Source organism: Papio anubis, chromosome 10 (genome assembly GCF_008728515.1).
Source record: "Papio anubis isolate 15944 chromosome 10, Panubis1.0, whole genome shotgun sequence".
Classification (NCBI taxonomy): Eukaryota; Metazoa; Chordata; class Mammalia; order Primates; family Cercopithecidae; genus Papio; species Papio anubis.
In genome coordinates, this window is record NC_044985.1 from 118,072,532 (window position 1) to 118,095,136 (window position 22,605).

General features: G+C 41.6%; 1 long non-coding RNA gene across 1 annotated transcript; it reads right to left on the reverse strand.

Moving 5' to 3' along the window:
* Nucleotides 1-229: 229 nt before the first annotated feature.
* LOC108581458 lies at nucleotides 230-13,220 on the reverse strand. Its single transcript, XR_002516312.2, has 3 exons — nucleotides 13,052-13,220; nucleotides 831-986; nucleotides 230-689 (listed from the first exon to the last, which is right to left on the reverse strand). It is a non-coding gene; the product is annotated as an uncharacterized LOC108581458 (long non-coding RNA).
* Nucleotides 13,221-22,605: the final 9,385 nt, after the last annotated feature.

Here is a 22,605-nt window from a genome sequence, read left to right on the forward strand (position 1 = left end):
AGCCTGAATGGCTCCCCGGTGTGACCCATGCAGAGGCGCCTCACTGTCCCTTGCTGGTTTTCTTCAACTTCGCCCACGCCTTGAAAATGACTCTTTCATAAAATTTTCCTCAAGTACCCTTTTTGAATGAGCTACTTGTTTCCTACAGCTTTTCTGACTGTTGTAAGAAGGATGACAAATGTGTTTGTTTCCTACCGCTGCTGTAATAAACTGTCACAAACTCAGTGGCTTAAAGCAACACGAATTTATTCTCTTACAGTTCTGGAGGTCAGAAGCCTACAGTGGGTCAGCAGGGCTGCGTTCCTTCTGGAGGCTCTCGGGGAGAATCCATTTCCTTGCTGTTTCCATCTTCTCCGGGCTGCCCACATTCCCTGGCTCGTGGCCTTGCAAAATTCTAATCTCTGCTTCTGCAGCCATGTCACCATTTCCAACTCTGACTCCTGCTTTCCCTCTATGAGAGTCCTTGTGAGTATATTGCACTCCCCTCCTGATAATGCAGGATAACCTCTCCATCTCAGGGTCTTTCACTTAGTCTCATCTGCAAAGTCCCTTTTGCCATGGAAGGTAACATATCCACAGGTTCCAGGTTCTGGGAATTAAGATGTGGACATCCTTTGGGTGCCATTTTTCTGCCGCCCATAACAGCTTCTTCAGGAAAAATAATAAGTTTGATTTTCATATTCATATGTCTGCAGGAGTTGGAGGAGACATGGCATGGGCTGTTGGTTGTCTGGGTCTGGATGTTTAATTTGGTTTTAAAGATCTTCCCTGAATATGTATCATGCAACATTCTCACATTGGAACTAGTGGAAAATAAAAACATAACTCACCTTCCCATATTTGTTTTTGCTAAACCCTACACAGGAAGCCATCCATATTTCAGTGCCACTTCATTAAAATAGTCTTGTGAGCTACTTGGAAGGCTGAGGTGGGAGGATCACTTGAAGCCACGAGTTGAAGACCAGCTTGGGCAACATAGCAAGACCCTGTCTCAAAAAAAGAAAAAAGAAAGAAAGAAAGAAAGAAAGAAAGAAAGCCAGATGAGGTGGTGCACATCAGTAGTCCCAGGTACTAGGGAGGCTGAGGCAGGGGAACACTTTGAGCTCAGGATTTAAAGACTGCAGTGAGCTATGGTCACACCACTTCATTCCAGCCTGGGCAACAGAGCAAGACTCTCTCTGAAAAAAAAAAAAAAAAAAAAGTATTTTGAATGACAGTTATGTTCTCCTTAGGCTTGCCTTTTCTATCTTATGGATACCAACCCTCTCAATGTTATAGTCTTATAATTTCAGGCAATGCTTAAACAAACACAAACAGAATTATACCACAATTCAAATCCAATTACCTCATATGTGGCTGATTCACTTCTAGGACTTGCACACACTATATGGACTCTATCTTGGTATATTGGGCCATGCAGATACCTCGTTATAGACTAGGATAATCTGGGTTTACAAAACTGAGTGTTTTTATGTCATAACAATAACTTTTATGGGCTTGGATCCTAAATGAGTTTAAATATCACTTCAGCCTTTTATTATCCAAGTGTCCCTGAACTTACACTTTGTTTGCCTCATTTAAAAAATTTATAGTGGTGATGGAATAATTTACCAGGCTATTAATAGGTTTAAAATAGTGTGGATTCAAAGCCCACTATAGGAACTATAACATAGAAGGCACATAAAAACATTGGTTTTCTGGCTGCTTTTCCACTTAACTATCATGTATTGCAATAACACACCACCAGCAAAATATTCATTTTTAGTAGAATTCAATTCAAAAAGCCCTTATTAAACATATGCATTAAGTAACGCAAGGCACTGAAGCAGATACAAAGATGAATGAGTCATGTCTCCTTTCCTTATGAGGTCTGCAGTCAGTGAGAAGGGCAGATGAGAGCAGAAATCACCCTCATGAAGCATGCTTATGTAAATATATCTCCTTACCCAGAATAGTCATGACAGTTTTAGGCAGATTCCACCAGCTTTCCCGTCTAATATTTGTTATTGTATACAACTGGCATTTTAGTAACAGCTGGCTGGAATTAGGGGTACCATTTGTGGCCACGGAACAGAGGACAGATATTCACCAGGATTACGGTCTTGTGAATGCAGAATTCTAACTAGCTGAGCTCATCAGCCAGAGAATACACATTTGCCCTGGAAAGTGATATTGATTATAATCATGGAAAGAAAAGGATGTTTGCTAAAAAGGAGAAAATGAATAATGATTACTGGATTCCATAAAAGACTTTCAAAATCCAATTCCATGCATAAGTAAGTAGAGTATCCATAACATGCAGGGCAATGTGCTTGGGGGATACTGTGCAATGAATAAGACAGGGAAGAAACTGTCTTTCCCTCAAGCAACTGACAGTCTCGTGGGGAGAAACAGACTTGAGAACAATTAAGGCAGAATATGACAAGGACCTTGGGGAGAGTCCTAGCTTGTGGTTTTGAAGGAGGGAGAGAGTAGATTTGGTTGGAGAGTCAAGAAAGATGTCAAGAAGTTGAGGCATTTGAAATGGACTCTGTGAATACGTTCAAAATATTACATATGCATCCCAGTGATTTATTCAATGTTACTTATCTCTTGCTTTTCTAAAATTATTTTAAAAATTACTCAAGTAGCACATTATTACACTGTCATAAAATATAAAGTCATATATAAAAGTTCCTTTGCCTACACTTCCCATTTCTACTCTTTTCCCAAAGATTAGCAGCTATGTATTATTTCAAAACATTCTCTATGCGTTTACTTACATATATGTGTACTTACACAAATATTTGAAAACAAAAAACATACATGATGTATAAAATGGCTCAGCACTTGCTTTTTAAAAATTTAACAATTTTTAAAATCCCTTTGCATATCAATTTTTGTATATCTATCTCCTTTTTATTGGCTGAGCAGTAGTCTGCAGACCCACACTGCCCAATATAGTATTCCTTAACTACATGGATCTATTTCCATTTAAAATAATTAAAATGGGTCGGGCGCGGCTGCTCACGCCTATAATCCCAGCACTTTGGGAGGCCAAGGAGGCTGGATCACAAGGTCAGGAGATCAAGACCATCCTGGCTAACACGGTGAAACCCCCTCTCTGAAAATACAAAAAATTAGCCGGGTGTGGTGGCGGACACCTGTAGTCCCAGCTACTTGGGAGGCTGAGGCAGGAGAATGGCATGAACCCGGAGGCGGAGCTTGCAGTGAGCCAAGATTGCGCCACTGCACTCCAGCCTGGGTGACAGAGCGAGACTCTGTCTCAAAAATAAAATAAAATAAAATAAAATAAAATAAAATAAAATAATTAAAATGAAATAAAGCTTAAAATTCAGTCTCTCCATTGCAATGACCACATTTCAAGTGCTCAGCAGCCGCACGTGGCTAGTGGCTACTGTGCGAGAGGGAGCAGACTGGGAGCATTTCCGTCACCTGTGGAAGCTCTGCTGCCCAGCACTGCTCTGCACTACATATGAGCCAACGTTTCCTCAACCATTCTTTGTTGAAGAACATTTAGACTCTTTCTTACTTTCCGCTATCATAGATGCTCCGAAGAACATCCTTGAACATCCATCTTTTGTGTAACGGGGAGGGTTTCTGGAGAATGAATTTCCAGAACAGACACTTTAGAGTTACAATGTAAACACATCTAAATTTGGAAAGATAATGTCGAATTTCCTCCCAAAACTATGTACCAATTCTATTACTCAGAGAATATTGGAATGTTCATTTTTCAGATGCTTAGCAGCCCCGGATATGACAAATTGCTGCAACTTTAGCCACTCTGACGGACAAAAATAACATCTTTCCATCTTTCCAATAGGCATTTTTTTATTCTTAGTGAGTCTGAGCATTTTAAAACAATTTTTAATTACCCAAGGAAGTACATTAGTACATATTTTATTGTAAAATAGTATAATTGTGTATATTAAAATAGAACAGTAGTAAAACGTGAGAGTGTTTCTTCATCTTCCCAGCCCCCATTCCATCTTCACTTTCCAGGGATAACAACTATTGACTTTGGTGTGTATTCCTCTTGCTCTCGGTCTAGGGGAATTTATAATTTACAGCATGCTTGTACATACAGAATGTATTGTGGGTTCCTCTTTTTCCTTATAAAACTAATCTTGGTGCGTGTATTGTTCAATAATGTGCAGTTTTAATTTAACAATATGTCTTGAAGAGATTTCTCGTGCAGTAGTAACAATCGCTAGCATTTATTGAGTGCTCACTACGTGCAATGAGTAAGCTCAACCCCCGCATTCTACCACCACTAGATGTGTCTGGGTTTTGCACATTGCTCTTTGATAAGAGGAATCAAATCTTGGGGATCTCCCAAATATCACACCCAGGTCTCTGCCTGAAAGGATTTCCTACTGAAGGAAACCATGTTCTCCTCATTTTTGGACCAATTATCTGCTTGGTGTGGCCACTGGCATGTGCATAAGATTTCAATCCTTGCCTGTACTGTCATGGTCTCTTATGCTGCTTGCAGAAGCAAAAAGGGGTTCACTGGAAGGTGGAGGTTGCAGTGAGCTGAGATCGTGCCACTGCACTCCAGCCTGGGCGACAGGGTGAGACTCTGTCTCAAACAAAACAAAACCAAACAAAACAAAACAACAAAGTGGGGGTTCAGGGCAGACTCCTAATGACCTCATCCCAGCCTCCCTCTGGTCCTATATCCCCAGGGTGTTAGTGGATGCCTGTTGGAGGCCCCTTCTCCTTTCTACTGGAATATTCCAGTAGAAAGTATTCTTTCTTAGAAGGAATTTACCAAAGAGGATGCTTTCATCTATAAATAAAAGAAAATCAGCTGGGCGTGGTGACTCACGCCTGTAATCCTAGTACTTTGGCAAGCCAAGGAGGGTGGATCACTTGAGGTCAGGATTTCGAGACCAGCCTGGCCTACAGGGTGACATCTTGTCTCCACTAAAAATACAAAATTAGCCAGGCTTGATGGTGCATACCTGTAATCCCAGCAACTTGGGAGGCTTAGGCAGGAGAATCCTTTGAACCTGGGAGGCGGAGGTTGCAGTGAGCTGAGACTGTGTCACCACACTCCAGCCTGGGTGACAGAGCAAGACTCTGTCAAAAAAAAAGGAAGGAAGGAAGGAAGAGAGAGAGAGAGAGAAGAGAAAGAAAAAAGTGAGAGAGAGAAAGAAAAGAAAGAAAGAAAAAGAAAGAAAGAAAGAAAGAAAGAAAGAAAGAAAGAAAGAAAGAAAGAAAGAAAGAAAGAAAGAAAAAAAGAAAATCCACTCAAACTGACAAACCATCAAAGGCAAAAGTCTTGTCTCCAGTAACCACGAAGCCCAGCAATAGAGGCAGTTCAGCCGAGTGTGATCAGAGCTCCAGATGCATTTCCCTGATGCTTCACTTTTCCCTCTTTGCATCGGGTTCACTGTTAGGCTGATGTTCCTGGTGTTGGCTGAACAGCTTCCGCAGCACTATGCTTTGCATCATTGTGCCTTGGCAGTTGAGATGGAAAAAGACTTCTCTCTCCTGGACCATCGATATAAGTCTTGGCTTCCCTTTTAAGAAACCAACTGGAGTCATTCATCTACTCCTAAGCTAATCAGTGTTACTAATCACTAATTAGTGATTCACGACATATTGATTTCTGAATCAATCACTGTGACAAAGAGGATGAAACTGTATCAACTGTCAACAAAAAATAACTGGATGTGTGTGGGAATGGTACAACCAAACCAGAGGGCTCTTCCCTAGTGGTGGGCTGGATGTTTGGGAGGTAACCATGATGACCACCCCCAAAGTTCTCATTCCATGTGTTGGGTAATGCATCGGATAGCATCTCCCCAAAAATCACATGACTGTAAATATGATCTTATTTGGAAACAGGGTCTTTGTAGACATAATCAAGTTAAAATGAGGTTATAATGGATTAGGATGGGCCCTAACCCAATGACTGGTGTCCTTACAAGAAGAGGGAAATTGGAGACAGACACACAGAGAAAATGCCATGTGACCATGGAGGCAGAGATTTGAGTGATGCATCCACAAATCAAGGAGCAGCAAGGACTGCCGGCAACACCAGAGGCCAGGAGAGGAGCACAGAATGAATTCTCCCTCGGAGACTCCGGACTGTGAAAGGATACATTTTGGATGTTTCCAGCCGCCCAGCTTGTGGTGCTTAGTTATGGCAGCTGTCGGAAATGAGCATGTGCTACAACCGGGAAACTGAGTCCGGCGTGGGTCTGGAAACCCTCTGGCTTTCCAGCATGAAAAGGAACTTATTCTTGATTTCCAATGATTATGCAGATTTGTCCCATTTACGTGCTTTGATGGACATTTTTAGAATTGGGAACTGTAGAGCTGAAAGCAGATTTGGAACCTATTGTCCTTTATTTCTGTGAGTCTTCTGCTCTAGAAAAATGCATTCAGAGAAAACGAAGATGGAAAATGTTGATTGCAGTGCTCACAGGATGGCTTCCTCTTCCCTTGAAGTTGTGACGTGTTTCTGTGCCTGTGTCCATGCATGTGTGGTTACGTGAAAATGTGAGAAAGGGAGAGGTTGGCAGTGGAAGGAATGGAAAGGAGATATACTGAGAAAGAGAGAGAAAAAAGAAATAGAGACACATTTTATCTGAAGGAATTTATGTATTGATAATAAAAATGGCTGTGGATATTGCTCCAATCTGTGCAACAGCTTTGGAATTCTTTCCTATATTATTTAGAATACAAATTTAGGCATCCTTCTCTCATGTAAACCTAATTTATGTCCAGAGAAACAATATAAAGAAACATGTGCTCTGTTTTTCTTTTAGCTAGTCATAGAGAAAGTCATTCTTCCAAGTTCTTGACAAATAGGGCATTTTAGTTTTAAGCTAATGTGAAGTTTGTCAACCTTCCAAAGGAATTCACAATAGCAGGATGTAAATTTCAGACATATAGTTTTTACAAAGGAATATAGATATTTTTCAATTGATTTTCCTGGACTATAAACACAACAGGGTTCAGCTAGGTTTCTATAAGGTTTTACCAACATGGCAAAACCAGGACCATAGGAACCTCCTGATGGTCATATTGGGGGGAAGAGTTATAATAAAGAGTTGATCCAAATTACACTGCACTAATTAAACAAAGGTTTCTGTTTCATGTTAATTGCAGAGGCAACATCATGCAGTGACTAGCCTTTCCAATGCAGGAAGAAAATGAGATATGTTGTTACATCCATAAAATTCATAATCAGTTGTGCAAAGGAATTCTAACCAGCTTTTTAAACATGCTCTGTTTATGAAGGCATGGGCAGATTATTAACTGACACTTGAGAAACTGCTGGAAAGAAAATTGTATACAATGAGAAAATGATTATTTGCTCTATGAGAAAGGGACAGTGAGTATGGTGGTCACAGCCATATACCCCTAGCATTGTTCCTGGTGCACAGTGGATGCTCTGTATATAGTTGTTCAATCAGTAAATTAATACAACTTTTTATAAAGTCCATTATTTATTGTATTTAAGAGACTGCCTGGCAGGAAATTGAAATTATAAATGTGGCTTCAGAATTTCTGCAGTTACCATTCAATCAAGATATCTTGGTGGAGTCCCTTTTGTAAGGGCAGGCTATGTAAACGCATGTCCTGTCCTCATGGGGCTTGCAGACTGATGGAGGAGACAGGCATCAATCTTCTCATGACACAAACGATGTGAAATTAACTACTAAGGAGTGATACGCAGTGCCACAGATGTCCACGGCAGGGCTATGACCGGATCAGAGAGGTCTGGAAGTCTTCCCAGAAGGGCTACATCACCTTTGCCGCCACCGCCATTTGGAGAGTAAACTGAGTTCCAGAATTGAGCGCATGAAAGGAACATAGAGGAGGTGATCCCAGAGTGAGCTGATGGGTTGTGGTTAAATCATTTCAGCCACACACAGGCTGTCTGGATAATATAAGCTGGCATTTATAACATAATATAATTAAATAAATAAGAATACAGTGTAATATTATTAATTAATAAATGTGGCTTTTCTAAAAGCACCTCCTTTTCGTGTTTTTGGTAATATTTCTAGGACATTTAGAAGTCTCCATTATTTTTTGATAGCTCATCTCGGTGCTCCTTACTTATTCACGCTCCATATTTTAAGTAGATGATCCTTCTACATATTCTTTTTAAGCTGACTGATATGGTTTGGCTGTGTCCTCACCCAAATTTCATCTTGAATTGTGGCTCCCACAATTCCCGTGTGTCGTGGGAGGGACCCAGTGGGAGGTAATTGAATCATGGGGGCCGGTCTTTCCTATGCTGTTCTCATGATAGTGAATAAGTCTCATGAGATCTGATGGTTTTGTAAAAAGGAGTTCCCCTGCACAAGTTCTCTCTCTTTGCCTGCCACCATCCATGTAAGACATGACTGGCTCTTCCTTGCCTTCCACCATGATTGTGAGGCCTCCCCAACCACGTAGAACTGTAAGTCCATTAAACCCCTTTTCTTTCTAAATTACCCAGTCTCAGATATGTCTTTATCAGCAGCATGAAAATGGATGAATACACTGACTTTTACATTTTTCTGATTACAGGAGTGTCAGGTGTCTTTGGCACTTACTCTCAACTTGTTGCCATCTCTCCATCTCCATGGCCACCATCCTGACTGAGCCAAGCTGCCTTTCCACTCACTCTCAGTTACCTGACTTGGCTTTATTTTTAGCAGAGCACTTCTGCTGCCTTTTGCTTTTGTGTTTTTTTGTTGTTGTTTTTGTTTGTTTGTTTGTTTGTTTTTGTGAGTTTATTGATGGTTTCTACCCCTGGGGCATAAGCTGTGTAAAGGCAGGGATTTGTCTGTCTGGTGCATTCCTGCATTGCGGGTACAGAGAACAGTGCTTCGTACCTGGTAGATATCAAAAATATTTAAGACATGAATTGATAAGATAGATTTCAGACACAGAGCAAAGAAAAAAGAAGAAAATGACACTTTCTTTACAAACAAAACAATTTGGTAGCGTTTCCTTTAATACATGGGAGCGATTGTTTAAGGCAGTCAGCATGTTCCACCCCTAACCTCCCACCTCCATCTCCTTCTCTCTTCCCACTTGTACCAGACTCAGGAAACCACCAAGCAGACACAGAGGTGGGCTCTTTCTCGGTGGCGCATTGCACCTGGGGAGTTGCAGTTCACATGAGTATAGCAAAGGACTCTGCCAGTCCCACATCATATGAGACTTGTTTTTCCTACATTCTGTTGTCTCAGAGCATCAAAGGCAGTGTTGTGCTCATGAATGATTAGCAATTGGCTTTGGGAGTGGGAAAAAAAAAGCTAACTTGTAGTATTTGCCAATTTCTGCAGTGTAACTACTACCACCATAGCCAATTTCGAGGTACCGATTCACTGCACATGGAGCTAGGCAGATTTGCACAACATCAGGTCTCATGAACTTGTACAAGTCACCTCCAGCACATCACTGAAAAAGGAAGGGCCCTCTGGGGTCTCACAAACTCAGGACTCCAGGTGGCTTGTGTATTTGCCATGGTTGTGACTCTCCTTTCAGGCACACAGGTGTTTGCTATAGTTTTGTCAGTTTCTGATGGAACAGTCATTCTCCCTGGTTGGTGGAAGCATTAACTTGCGTCTTTCAACCCCCTTCTCAGGGTCTTGTCAAGGCTATTACAGGGTCTTACCAAGGCATAGTGAGGGGAGGGATACTTCTGATCCTTGGTCTAAGGAAACATACAAAAACTCCACATCTTCCATTTGTTTTCTCAACTTAGATGGACTGTCTTGTCAGTGTTGAGGACTACTTTAAAAAAATGACCATTCTGTTCTAATACTTGCTAATAATGGCCAAGCTATATGTGGCTGTGCCATGAGAACAGCTAAACAAAATGATTGTTTTTTTCCACTCCAAAAACAGCATGAATGCATAGAACAACAAAATGGCCATTTTCACTGCCAAAAACTAGGGTGGTGAGATTCTGCATCTTCAAAACTCATAATGATGGGCCTGAATCTTTGGATATTTTTTAGATGAGAACAGTCAATACATCACCAAGAAGCAGTTTTTCTGTGATGAGCATGCAATTTCTTTACAAGCAGGGAAAAATAGACTTGAATGTCATTATGCACAATTTTGAATGTACCACATGATCATAATAACTTTAAAACAAAAAATGAATAGAAAAAAGATTTGAAAAAATGCACCCAACTGTTAACTGTGCATGTCTTGGATGATAAAAATATTTGCATTTTCTTCCACTTTTTAAAGTTTCTCTACTTAAAAAAAAGACTGAATGTTACTTTGATAACAGAAAAAAACATGTTCTTTTAACTGGTAAAAGCCAGAGAACAAGCACAGAAATAAATAATGTTTTTAAGATTACCAGTGAAACCAAGAGAAGCCCCTGGGGAGGAGGGCAGATGCTTCCTTAAACTACTGTCTGGGGTAGGTGGAAGTCTTAGCCTGGCATGGAAGTTGGGAAGAGGCAGCAGTAAGAGGATGGTTTAGAGAACAGCTTCTCAAATCCTGCTAGCATACCCTTGGCACAGTCACTACCTGCCACTTTACTGCAGACATTGTAACCACTGTCTCGGCCATTGCTTCCAGCGTTGACCAGAATAAGAGTTCGAGGGATTTAGGGGCTAATCAAGGAAAAAGATATAACCACATGGGGCAGCAGCACACACAAGCTTTGTCTGGGGATGCTTTGACAACTCTGCATGTAGAGAACGCCCCTCACAGCAGGATTTTGCAGGGTCACTACTCCCAAGGGGAGGGAGGCAAAGGAACTCCTAAGGCAGAAGGGGGTGGAAGAGAGGGCCTCCATGTCTAAGTGATGCTGCTCAGCAGCACAGCAGATCCCCTGGGTCAGAGAACTCTGAAAAGCAGCATAGGTCTGCGGACATAACACCCTGAACGCACCTGATCTCGTCTGAAGGGCAGTATAGGCTCATGGCCTTGTAACTCTATCTATAAAGAACAAGCTCTGGTGAGGTTCCACAGGATATGCAATGCAGGCAGGTTCTACATGGCTAAAAATTTGCTTGTTTGGGCTGTTTTTAAAGTAATTGGATGTGTACAAATCTGAGTTTGGCACCAACAAGCTTTTGAGCTAACGGGTCTCAGCCTGTAGTGAAGAAATAAACAAGCTTGAGGCCAACACGCAGAGGCCATCTTCGGCTGATTTTGTATAAGGATAGGATACCATGGGGCAAGGCAAAATCCTTGCTGGGTGGGTGCTGAGGAGACTCATGGGAACAGGTGGTGGCTGCCCAGCCTCTCCTGGTCAGTCCTGTCTTCACACCCTCCTCCAAGTCAACAGACTTGATCAATTTCAACCCCAGGGACTGCACCTTCCACTGCTTCTTCCTGACCAGAAGAGCAAACGAAGGTTGTGGTGGCAACAGGCAGGATGCCACCGCCTGGGCGGCTCAGGACTGTCCACTCTGAAGTCAGTCCTCATCTCTCCATAAGTTGAGCAGGTCATGAAGGCTTGGCCTTTGGTATTTGCAACAATATGTTGTCTACAAAAGACCCTAAAGTGAAAAGGATACATAATGCTTGAAAATGAAAGGATTAGAAAAAAATTAAGCAGTTAAATACAAGGCAGAATAAAGCTGAAGTAGCAACTTCAATATCTGATGAAATGGATTTAAATGAAAAAATTATGAGGAGCAAAGAAGGAGGTTTTACATTTGTATGTCTGTAACAGGTGCAATAGAATGAAAATTATATCTCTCTCACAAATTTATAAGTATCAAACAGCACAACCTCAAAATATAAGATGCAAAAATTGATGAAAGGACAGAGAAATAGGCAAATCAACTGTATGAGAGACTTTAACTCATCTTTCCCTGAAATAGATTAATCATGCAACATTTTCAGAAATAACCATGATAAGCAGAAATACAAAGACTTTCACAATACCACTGATAAACTTGAGATGTTAGATATATATAGAACTCAGTATCAAATAAACAAAAGAACTGCATGTGCTTTTCAACTAAATCTAAAAAACTTATCAGAGGGAGCTCTAAGGGATTAACATTTACATACTCTGTTCTCCAATTACAACACAAGAAAGTTAGAAATTAACATCAAATGGCTGGTTTTAAAATCCCATATCTTTGGAAACTAACCTATTACTAAAGAGCCTATGGGTTAAGAAGGAAATAGTAAATTAAGGCATATTTAAAACTGAACGACAATGAAAACATTTCATGTCCAAATTGTTGTATCCAAAAAGTTGTATCCGAAGACGACATTCATCAATTTATATTTATTAGAAAACAAGAATGTTAAAAATGAATTGATGAACTTTTCATCTCAACAAGTTGAAAAAAGACCAGTAGAGCAAATCCAAATAAACAAGATAGAAAGGTAGAATACAGGCAAGGGCAGAAATCCAACAGAGAAACAACAACAGGAAAACAACAGAGAAAAATTAACAGAACCAAAAGCTGGTTCTTTGGAATGATTATTAAAATAAATAAATTGCTGGCAAGGCTGATAGAGAAAGAGAAAGAGAGTGAAAGAGAAAGAGAGAGGGAGGGAGAGGAGGCAAATAACCAAAATAAACAACAAAAATAAGTACAGTCTAGCAATAAGTTTTTTATTGGGAGCATGTATACATTTAATGTGAAAAGCTACTGGATTCAATCCCAGAAAAAAATAAAATGCCAAACTGGAAAAAGAAAAAATACAACAAGAATAGACTGGCAATATTTAAAAAGTTGAAATTGTCATTGAAGACCCTCCCTCTTCCCCAGAACTCAAATCTAGATGGTTTCACACGTAAATCCTGACAAACTTTCAGAGAGTAGTTAATTTCTGTATCGCACAAGTTGTTTTAGAAAGTATAAAAAGGAATAGGCTACTGCTCATTGTATAAGTCATCTGCAATCTTGATTCTAAAATTAGATAAGGACAATTCACGAAATGAAAACCATAGGCCCGTTATATATTTGAACGTAGGAGCAAACCGCCCAAATAAAGTGTCAGCTACCCAAATCCAACAGCACATCTCATTCATTGTGATGAAGAAGGTTGCTCTGATACGAGGACATTTCAAATCAGAAAATGAATCTGTGTAACTCACCACATTCATGCATTCAAGGAGGAAAATCACGCAATTATCTCCAATGTGCTGAAAAAGCCTTTGTTAAGATGCAACTCTAACAAACCTGGAAGAGCAAGGAACATGGTTACTGGCAACCTTGCACGTAGCCACTTGGCCACGCAGGCAAAGGCTTGAACTGCAGCTGAATCTGAGTCTTGGCAAAATGCCTTGTGTTCCTCCCAGAACACAAGAGGATAAGAGACTGGTGAGTAGCTGCTATGAGGCCATTGCCCTCCCACTGCCCTGTCTCCCCTGGAAGGCTGTCAAGAGACAGTGTCTCATGGTTTCCTGGGTTCTCTGGGTTCTAATGAGGTCTGGGGCTTCCAGTCTCACCCCCCGCCCGTCCCGCGCCTCCTACAGAACTGCAGACGATAAACCACCCACTCAGCTGTGGTCTAGGCTTTGCTCCTCACCAGTGAGGTATCCCATAATTTCATTGCAGTCATTGACCTTTTCTGTTTTCTTGTCACCCTTCTGGTGTATGGGATAAGGACTGAGGGATGCCGGCACCTTTGACTTAAACACTTTTTCTTTCCGTCTGCAAGTAATCAACTGTGCAAATATAAAAGTGGCTCCTTTTGTCATTACCAGTTGAATCAGTAAAACTTCAAAAGCGAAGCCGGAAGGTGAAATGTGATTAATTTGATTACATTAGCATTGATAATTTCCATTCATCAAAGAACAGTGTAAACGAAATCATTGAGAAATCACAGAATAGGAGATGATTCTTGCCGTACCTATGATAAACAGGGGATTGCTTTCTAGAACACACAGAACTCCTGCAAAACAATAAGGAAATGATAGCATCCCAACAGAAAAAAAAAATGGGCAAAGGACAATGATGAATAAGCATGGTAGAGAAAAAAAACCAAGAAACTTTTGAGTGCAAAGACATGCTCAGAAACATTAGTAATCAGATAACTGAAAATTAACACTGTAATGACGTATCGTTCTATGCTTTTAGACTGGCAAGCTCAGTCCTGCAAGCTCTCTTGAGAAAGTCTCCATTGCTCATTATGGGGTGTGCATTGTCATAGTGACGGTAGGGGCAGGAAGAGCTAATCTGAGAGAAGACTGTGAAAGATCCCACGTCGTAAATAGGGACATTGTCTACAATTTAAATGTGCCAACGTTTACTTCTTCAAGCTGGGTTTGAGATGTTTTCTTACCTACTCCCTACATTACAGCTTCCCAAGAATCTGCAAGCCCAATGGGGCTAAGATTTTATTACAGAATCTAGGCATTGTAGAAGCCATTATAATGATAAGAGTTCCTGATACTGAAACAAACAATATTATTTAAAACAAAAAATTTTATTAATACTTTTACAATTTTTGCCATGGAATAGTTCAAAAGTTCGTAAGTATGAATGAGGATATTACTCAGGGAGTTTTGTGAGGACAAATGAACACAATTAACTGAAATATCATCTGATATTTGATCTAGATTTTAAAGGATAAATAACTGCAAAAAGATAAAAGCCTGGGTCATAATAAAAGCATTCTGGAAACTAGAAGTTTAGCGTGACTGGGTAGAGATGGAGGGAAAGGTAGGGCAGGAGTCTAGAGCGATAGGAGTGTGAGCTGCCTCTATGGACAGAGGCGAGCCCTAACACATCAAAGAAAGGAAATGGCCCCATAGGATTTGTTTTTGACGTGGAAAATGCTGGTGGTAGAATGAAGAAAGAGCTAGAAAGAGGAGAGACAATGGAGGGAGGCTATTGAAGGCAGTCAAGCTGAAAACGCAATGGTAGAACTCAGCATCTCAGAAAGACAAACACATAAACCAGCATGGCGGCCGGGTCTGTGGGCCAAGCCTGGTCGGGGGCAGGGAGTCATTTTCCTGGGCATTTCCTCAGTAGTGAGGTAAGAGGGCTCTGGATCCCTGGAAGCCTGGCATTCCCAGACTGCAGGATTCACCTCCTTTCCCTCCCCAGACCCTGCCTTCCCCCAGCTGCCCCCTGACCTGAGGCTCTTCCCCTTCCCCTGTCTTTTGGCCTTGCCATTTTCTGGTCCTCTGACCTATCCCTTTTCTGAGAATCACTGAATTTAAAGTGAAAGTGGCCCCACAGATCACTCAGAATCTCATGGTTGTTTGAAAGACCAAATTGCTCGAGGGATCAATTGAAAGAAAAGACAGAAAATAACTCTGGCCTTGGCCCACAATCTTTGCCACTCATTCAATCACCAGTGCCTTTTCCGTTAGATGTGCTCTCAATCATCATCCTTATTTTGGAGGCACTTGTAGAAAGGTGGAGGAAAGTTTTAGTTAGTCAGCATATCACATTTCACGTTGACAAACTGGTTTGTGTAGTACCCTGTTTCCTATTTGCAAAGAGATGCAGTAATTAATCAGCATCCTATTCCCTTACTCCTCCTTAGGAATTACTGAACTCAGGCAAAGGTGGTGTATTAGTTTCCCAGGAATGCTGAAGCAAAGTGCCACGAGCTGGGTGGCTTGAAATAATGACAATTTCTTCTCTCACAGCTCTGGAGGCTAGACGTCTGAAGTCAAAATTCTTAGTAGGGCCAAACTCTCTCTGAAGGCCCCAGCAGAGAATCTATTCCATGCCTTTCTCTTAGCTTCTGCTGTTTCTGGCAACCCTTGGCATTTCTTGGCTTGTAGATGTGTTGTTCCAATCTCTGCTTCTATTGGTTGGCACGTGGTGTTCACCCTGCATGTCACTGTCTCTGCATCTCTTTTCCTCTTCTTATAATGACATGGGTCATACTGAGTTAAAGACCCACCCTACTCCAATAGTACCTTAACTAATTACATTTACAACACCCTATTTCCAAATAAGGTCACATTCCAAGGTTTCAAGAAGAACATTAATTTTGGGGACACTATTCAACTCAGTACAGGTACTCTTGGCTGGCTTAGTTTTACATTAGATTGACCTTTGGTGTTACCTAAATTATTAGGAACGCATCTACTTCTTATATCCCTCAGTTGCTTTCCCCATGAAACCACAGTCAATGAACCAGATCCACAGACATTCACGCATGCACCCACTCTGCAAACATTTATTAGGCAGATACCACATGCCAGGGATTATGCTAATGAGGAAGTCAATGGAGGGGTTCACCTTCCAGGAGAGGAACAAACACATAAGCAAATAAATTTAAATAATGCTAATAGGAGGGGTGCAGAGGAGGGACCCTGGCCAAAACAGAAATGACTGCACTGAGTGAGGTTCTGAGGAGGAGGAGGAATATACAGGGGAATCAGGAAGGGAAGGGATTAGGGGTGGTAGGGCCAGGCCAGCACATGCAAAGGCACAGAGACATGAAAAACATTGGAATTGGAGAAGCTCCACACATTCCTGCTTGACTGAAGAGTCAACAGTGTCTGGGAGCAGCGAGAGAAGAGTTGGGAAGGATCATCGCAGACAAGAGGAGAGATGGGAGTAGGAACTTCAGCTTGTAGGTTGTATTAGTTTATTCTCACACTGCTATAAAGAAATACCTGAAGGCCAGGCACAGTGGCTCACGCCTGTAATCCTAGCACTTTGGGAGGCCAAGGTGGGCAGAGTGCCTGAGCTTAGGAGTTCGAGACCAGCCTGGGCAACACGGTGAAACCTCATCTCAACTAAAATACAAAAAATTAGCCAGGTGTGGCAGCACGCACCTGTAGTCCCAGGGAGGCTGAGGCAGGAGAATTTCTTGAACACAGGAGGCAGAGGTTGCGGTGAGCTGAGATTGCACCACTGCACTCCAGTCTCGGCGACAGAGTGAGACTCCATCTCCAAAAAAAAAAAAAAAAAAAGAAATACCTGAGACTGGAGTACTTATAAAGAAAAGAGGTTTAATTGGCTCACAGTTTTTCAGGCTATACAGGAAGCATGATGCTGGCTTTTTCAAGGCTTCTGGGGAGGCCTCAGGAAACTTATCATGGTGGAAGATGAAGGGGAAGCCTTCTTACATGGCTGGGGCAGGAACAAGAGAGAGACGGGAGGTGATGCACACTTTTGAACAACTGGATCTCACAAGATCTCACTCTCCATCCTGAGAAAAGCACCAAAGCGCTGGTGCTAGACCACTCATGAAGGATTCATCCCCATGATCCAATCACCTCCCACCAGGCCCCACCTCCAACATTGAGGATTGCAAATAAACGTGAGATTTGGGTGGGGACACAGAGCCAAACCATATTCTAGGTGATGAGCAGGACTTTAAGCAACAGGTTAAAACAACACATCAGTCTTTAAAAGTGTACGTGGAGATCAGTGAGGAGGATGCACTGAAGAAGAGGATGGATTGAAGAGGAAGGGACTTGAGGCTAGGATGCTGGAGTGGATGTCTGGCTGCCACAGTTGGGAGACAGAAGGAAAACTGGAGGTTAAAAATACAGATTTGAGAGTCATGAGTGCTTTGGGCATAGTCAGGGATGTGCCCAGGTTATATAGAATTTTCAAAAGAAATACAGCGGAAGCTCAGAGATCTGAACATGTGCAGCCCACAGAAGAAGGAGCAGTGGGAGACCAGGAAGACAGATGAGGATGGAGTAGGAGGACAGGAGACAGGAACATGGCAGCAGGCTGCTTCTTGGACCAAAAACCATGGGGAGGTGGAGTCCATGGAATATTCTGGGCTCAGAAACACAAGCCACAGACCACACACACACACACACACACACACACACAGTGTTTCTATAACCATGATTTCACATTAGAGAATTTAAGTTTCTAAATATATAAAGTTAGTATTTTGGTGATGATTGTTAAAGCTATATCCACTCAAATGTCAAGAGCAGTTAAAAGCACTTCAAAAATCCTTTGGAAATATTTTTTACTGAAGGAAATTTATTACAGCAAATGCATTCCATAGACAAAGAAGATATTAGAGTTTTTCTGTACTTCTCCAAACCTACTCTGCCATAAAGGGTGAACACAAGGATAAGTTGTTCAATGGTTGAGGTTGAACAGTGGCGGCATAGCATCAAGCACGCACGCACACACACACAGAGAAGTTGATAACCGTTTTGTTTGTTGGCTTGTGGCAACCATTTCTTTCTTTCCTCTTTTCCTTCCTTCCCTCTTTCTTTCTCCCTTCCTTCCTTCCATTCCTTACTTTCTTTCTTTCTTTTCTTTTTTTTCTTTTCTTTTCTTTCTTTCTTTCTTTCTTTCTTTCTTTCTTTCTTTTCTTTCTTTCTTTCTTTCTTTCTTTCTTCTTTCCTTCCTTCCTTCTTTCATTCTTTCTCTTTCGTTTTCCTCCTTCCGTCCCTTCCCTTCCTTCCTTTCCTCCTTCTTTCCTTCTCTTCTCATCTTTCCTTCTTCAACAAACACAGAGCCCCACCTAAGGCAATTTTCTAGATTTGCACACCCAGGCATCAGGAAATGCTGATAATCATTAGGAAGTAGGGTCCATCCAATCCAGCTATATATAGATAACACCACCTAAGGAACTAAAAAGAAAATTCTGGACATCTTTATGAAAGTAAGAAAATGCTTTTTTAAGAATAGTGGAAGCCACGCTGATGAGACAGCCACCTAGAATTCATCATGCCTATATATATCTAAGGGTGCATTAAGGACCTGTGGCCCGCGTATGTGTCTTTCTGCAGCTCCACCGTGCTGAGGAAGTGGTGGTCTTCCTGGGCCGGTGTGGCTGAGAGCACAGTTCAGTTGACCTGTGTTCCTCAGCTCTAGGCTCTGCAGTTCCCTCCTGTGGGGTCCATCCTGCTCTGGTCCATTCTGTCAGTGCAAGGAGGTCTGATTTCTTTTGGCTATGTCTTGGTGTCTTTCTACACACTTGTCCAGAGCTCAAGCTTTGAGATCTGACTTTTCATCAGTTCATATGTATGAAAGATTCACAAATTCCAGTTTGTCTTAGTGGACAAGACCACAGGGCAGATCATCTTGTGCTTCTAACTGGAAGCCCTGTATCTGCAGCCTCTCACACCCTGGTCTCCCTGTGGGGAAGGAGGAGCCTTTCTGTGGAAGGTTTCCGTTGCCTCCTGCCAGGTGTCTAATGAAAATGACGATAGTCGCTACACTCCCTGCATAATGCCGTTACCTATAGGTCCAGTCAGCCCTGTCCTCCAGGGCTAACAGATAATTACTGCTTAATTATGTCTTAGTCAAAGCTGCACAGTTAGCTTATAAAATGCAGTGTTTCTAGTTGCCATGGCTTAAAGATGACAGGTAGGTTTATCTTTAGATACTCCATGAATTTGTACTGATTTTATGCAAAAGGTTTCCAAAGTCAGTTCTTGTTATTTTATTCTGCATGTAAGCTTTTTCCGCAGAATCTTTCCTTCCTGTGTCTACCTGGATCCATGTCCCTGCTTACCACTTCAAACTGGTTTCCTCACCCTGGAGCAGGTTCCCCTTGCCCTTCCCCCTCAGAATATCTAGACCAAGTTTTCAGATGGGCATGAGTTAGGTTCACCCTACAGCAGGTTCACCCCGGAGCAGGTTCCCCGTCCTCTTTGGAATATCTGGACTAAGTTTTCAGATGGGCTTGAGTTAAGTTGCTGCTCTTTTAAGGATGACGTTTCTTAGCAACAATGGATTGCCTGCTTTGTTTTCTGTGGATCGATTGTCTCTGTCTGCTGCTCTCAGCTCCATTTTTTTCAAACTGATCATTGGGAATAAATATTCATGATGAGCTGAAACTAACATGCTCCCCCCTCCAAAATAAACTAAAAAACCTAACCAAAGGAACACATTGAGGGACTATTCTAGTTGTCCTATTCGAGTTGAATATTCACAGTATTCATCAGTACTATTTAAAAACTCTAAATGTGCTTGTTGTTTTAGTGTCTGGAACAATTGTAGCCAGTAAAATTCCATATGTATATATAGACGATTTACTTTTATTTATTTGATTATGAATGCAAGTAAAATATTATTTTCTTTATATGCTCATTGACTGCTTACGTTTCTTGTATGAGTTGGCCAGTCAGGATCTCTGTCCATTTCTCTCCTGCGGCCTTTGTTAGCAGAATTAAATTTCTTTCCTGACCACTCCTCACCAGCCAAGTAAGCATGAGTTCCATCCGCCCAGAGCCTCAGACTATGCATCACTAAAGCAAGAAATGTAGACCTGAGAATCCCCAGGTCCTTAGAGGCCTGTGGAGGTCCTCTGATTCTAGAATTTACTTCCTTTCACCCCAGAAGTAAGTGTTAGGAAGGAAAACTTCAGAGCAGTGTGAGAGAAGGAAATGGGGGACCCTACTTATTTTGTGGCCATGGAAGTCAGCAGCTCTGAGAGGGGAGTTGAGCATGAGGAGCAAGGGGAGCAAAGGGAGACATGAGCATGAGTAGAAGCGGCCAATTGCAACACAGAACAAGGGAGGGATGAGGGGTGGCAGGGACCTTCAGAGAAACTGGCACCAGGCACCGAAGGTATGAGAACCTCTGAACCAGCTCATAAACAGATAAGAACAAATGGGAATGCGGTGTTCTTCCCAGTATCTGCTCCCTTTACCATGTAGCTTCTCGGTGCTCACCCACAATGGGCAGGGAAACTTCCCCACATCTTTATGATGGACTCAACCCTGTGATTTGCTTTGGCCCAGAGGGTTGTTAGCCCACTTGATGTTGCCCAGGCCGGAATACAGTGGTGCAATCACAGCTCCTTGCAGCTTTGAACTCCTGGGCTCGAGCAATCCTCTTGCCTCAGTTGCCCAGGTAGCTGGAGCTACAGGCGCACACCACGATGCCTGGCTAATTATTTTATCTTTGGTAGAAACAGGATCTTCTTGTGTTGGCCAGGCTAGTCTCAAACTCCTCAAGTGATCCTCCCACCTCAGCCCCTCAAAGTGCTAGGATTACAGGTAGGAGCCATTGCACCCTGTCTAGAATTTTAAAAAAGCAATTCATAGTATTGCAGTTATGAATCTCAAGACTGAAACTCCTAGATCCATGTGTGTGGCAGCCTGGTGCTGTCTGTGCAGTTGAAATAGCCTTGACAGCCTTGAGCCCGTGCTTGGTGGAACTCCTACTGATGTAGTGTGAAGACACACTTGTGTCTGGAGCACACGTCTCAAGTGTAAATCCTCTGTTCCAAACAAGTTTCAATAGGTTTTGTTTTATTTTTTTGGCTACTAATTCACACACTTGTCCTGTGTTAATAGCCAGTAATTAATTTCAGGTTCTCTTTCATGTGGGAATTACTCAAAGCTCCTCTCAAAACTATGCTGCATTCATCAGCATGACTCATCTTTCTCCAATTCCAGAGCAAATAGCAGGGACTATCCAGTCCGTACTTCAGGAAATGAGCGAGAGTGAAGTAAGCTGGCAAACGACTGCTATTTCTCTTCTTTTGAGTTTGAAATGAAAGGTTTTTTTCCAGTATAAGATTATTCTTAGGCCGGGTGCAGTGGCTTGTGCCTGTAAACCCAGCACTTTGGGAGGCCAAGATGGGAGGATCACTTGAGCCCAAGAGTTTGCAATGAGCCTGGGCAATGTAGTGAGACCCCCATCTCTACAAAAATAATTTTAAACAATTAGCCAGGCCTGGTGGTGTATGCCTGTGGTCCCAGCCACTTGGAAGGCCAAGGTGGGAGGATTGCTTGAGCCCAGGAGGTAGAGGTTCCACTGAGCTGTTGTTGTGCCACTGCCCTCCAGCCTGGATGTCAGAAAAAGACCTTGTCTCAAAAAACAAACAAAACAAAACAAAACAAAAAAACCTATTTTTTATTTAAAAAATATTTTATTTCTTATAGTAACATAAAGAAACAAATATACATAAGAAGCATATAGTGGGATGGGTTTTCCCAATGTGAACCCATTGGTGTAATCAGCACCCAGAGAGAGAATCAAAACATTAGCAGCCCCTAGAAGCCCCCGTGGGCCCTTATTTCTAAATTCATAAATGAGCTTTGTCCATCCCTGAAGTTTTATATCAATGGATTACATGCTATATACTCTTTGGTCTGGGAGTTCTTTTTTTTAAATTGCTGTTAGCTTCGTGCATTGTATCCATATTGCTGTTCAGCAATTGCTTGTTTCTTTTCATTGCTGTATAGTATCCTTAACAATCCACAGTTTATTTACTGGATACTATTAATTCTGTCCTTCATGATTAATGATGTGAACCCCCACTTTCAAGTAGTTATCAGCCAATTATTCAATAGCTTTTGTTCATTTTTCTACTAGATTTTTTCCTTGGGTTTAATTTTTTAATTTCTGTTTTTTATATTTTTTAATTTTTTAATTTTGAAAAATGTCAATCTACAAAAAAGTTGCCAGAATTTCCTACTGAATAATCATATACTTTTAAATCTAGATTCATCAGCTGTTAACCATTAATCATATTTGTTGTATTTTTCTCTCCATCTCTCTATATATCAACTTTTTGTGAATCATTGAGAATGAATCATGTTGATACCATGTTCCCCAGTCAATATTCACCAAAATTCTTATCTGGAATAATTATTACTATAGTGGTTGCAAAATCCACTCTGTTATGCCTTCTACATTTATGAGTTGCCATTCTACTGTAAAATGTTTGCCACATTTGTTGTATTTTTCTATCTGTCTACCTACCTATGTACCAATCAGCTTTTTTATGAATCACTGAGGG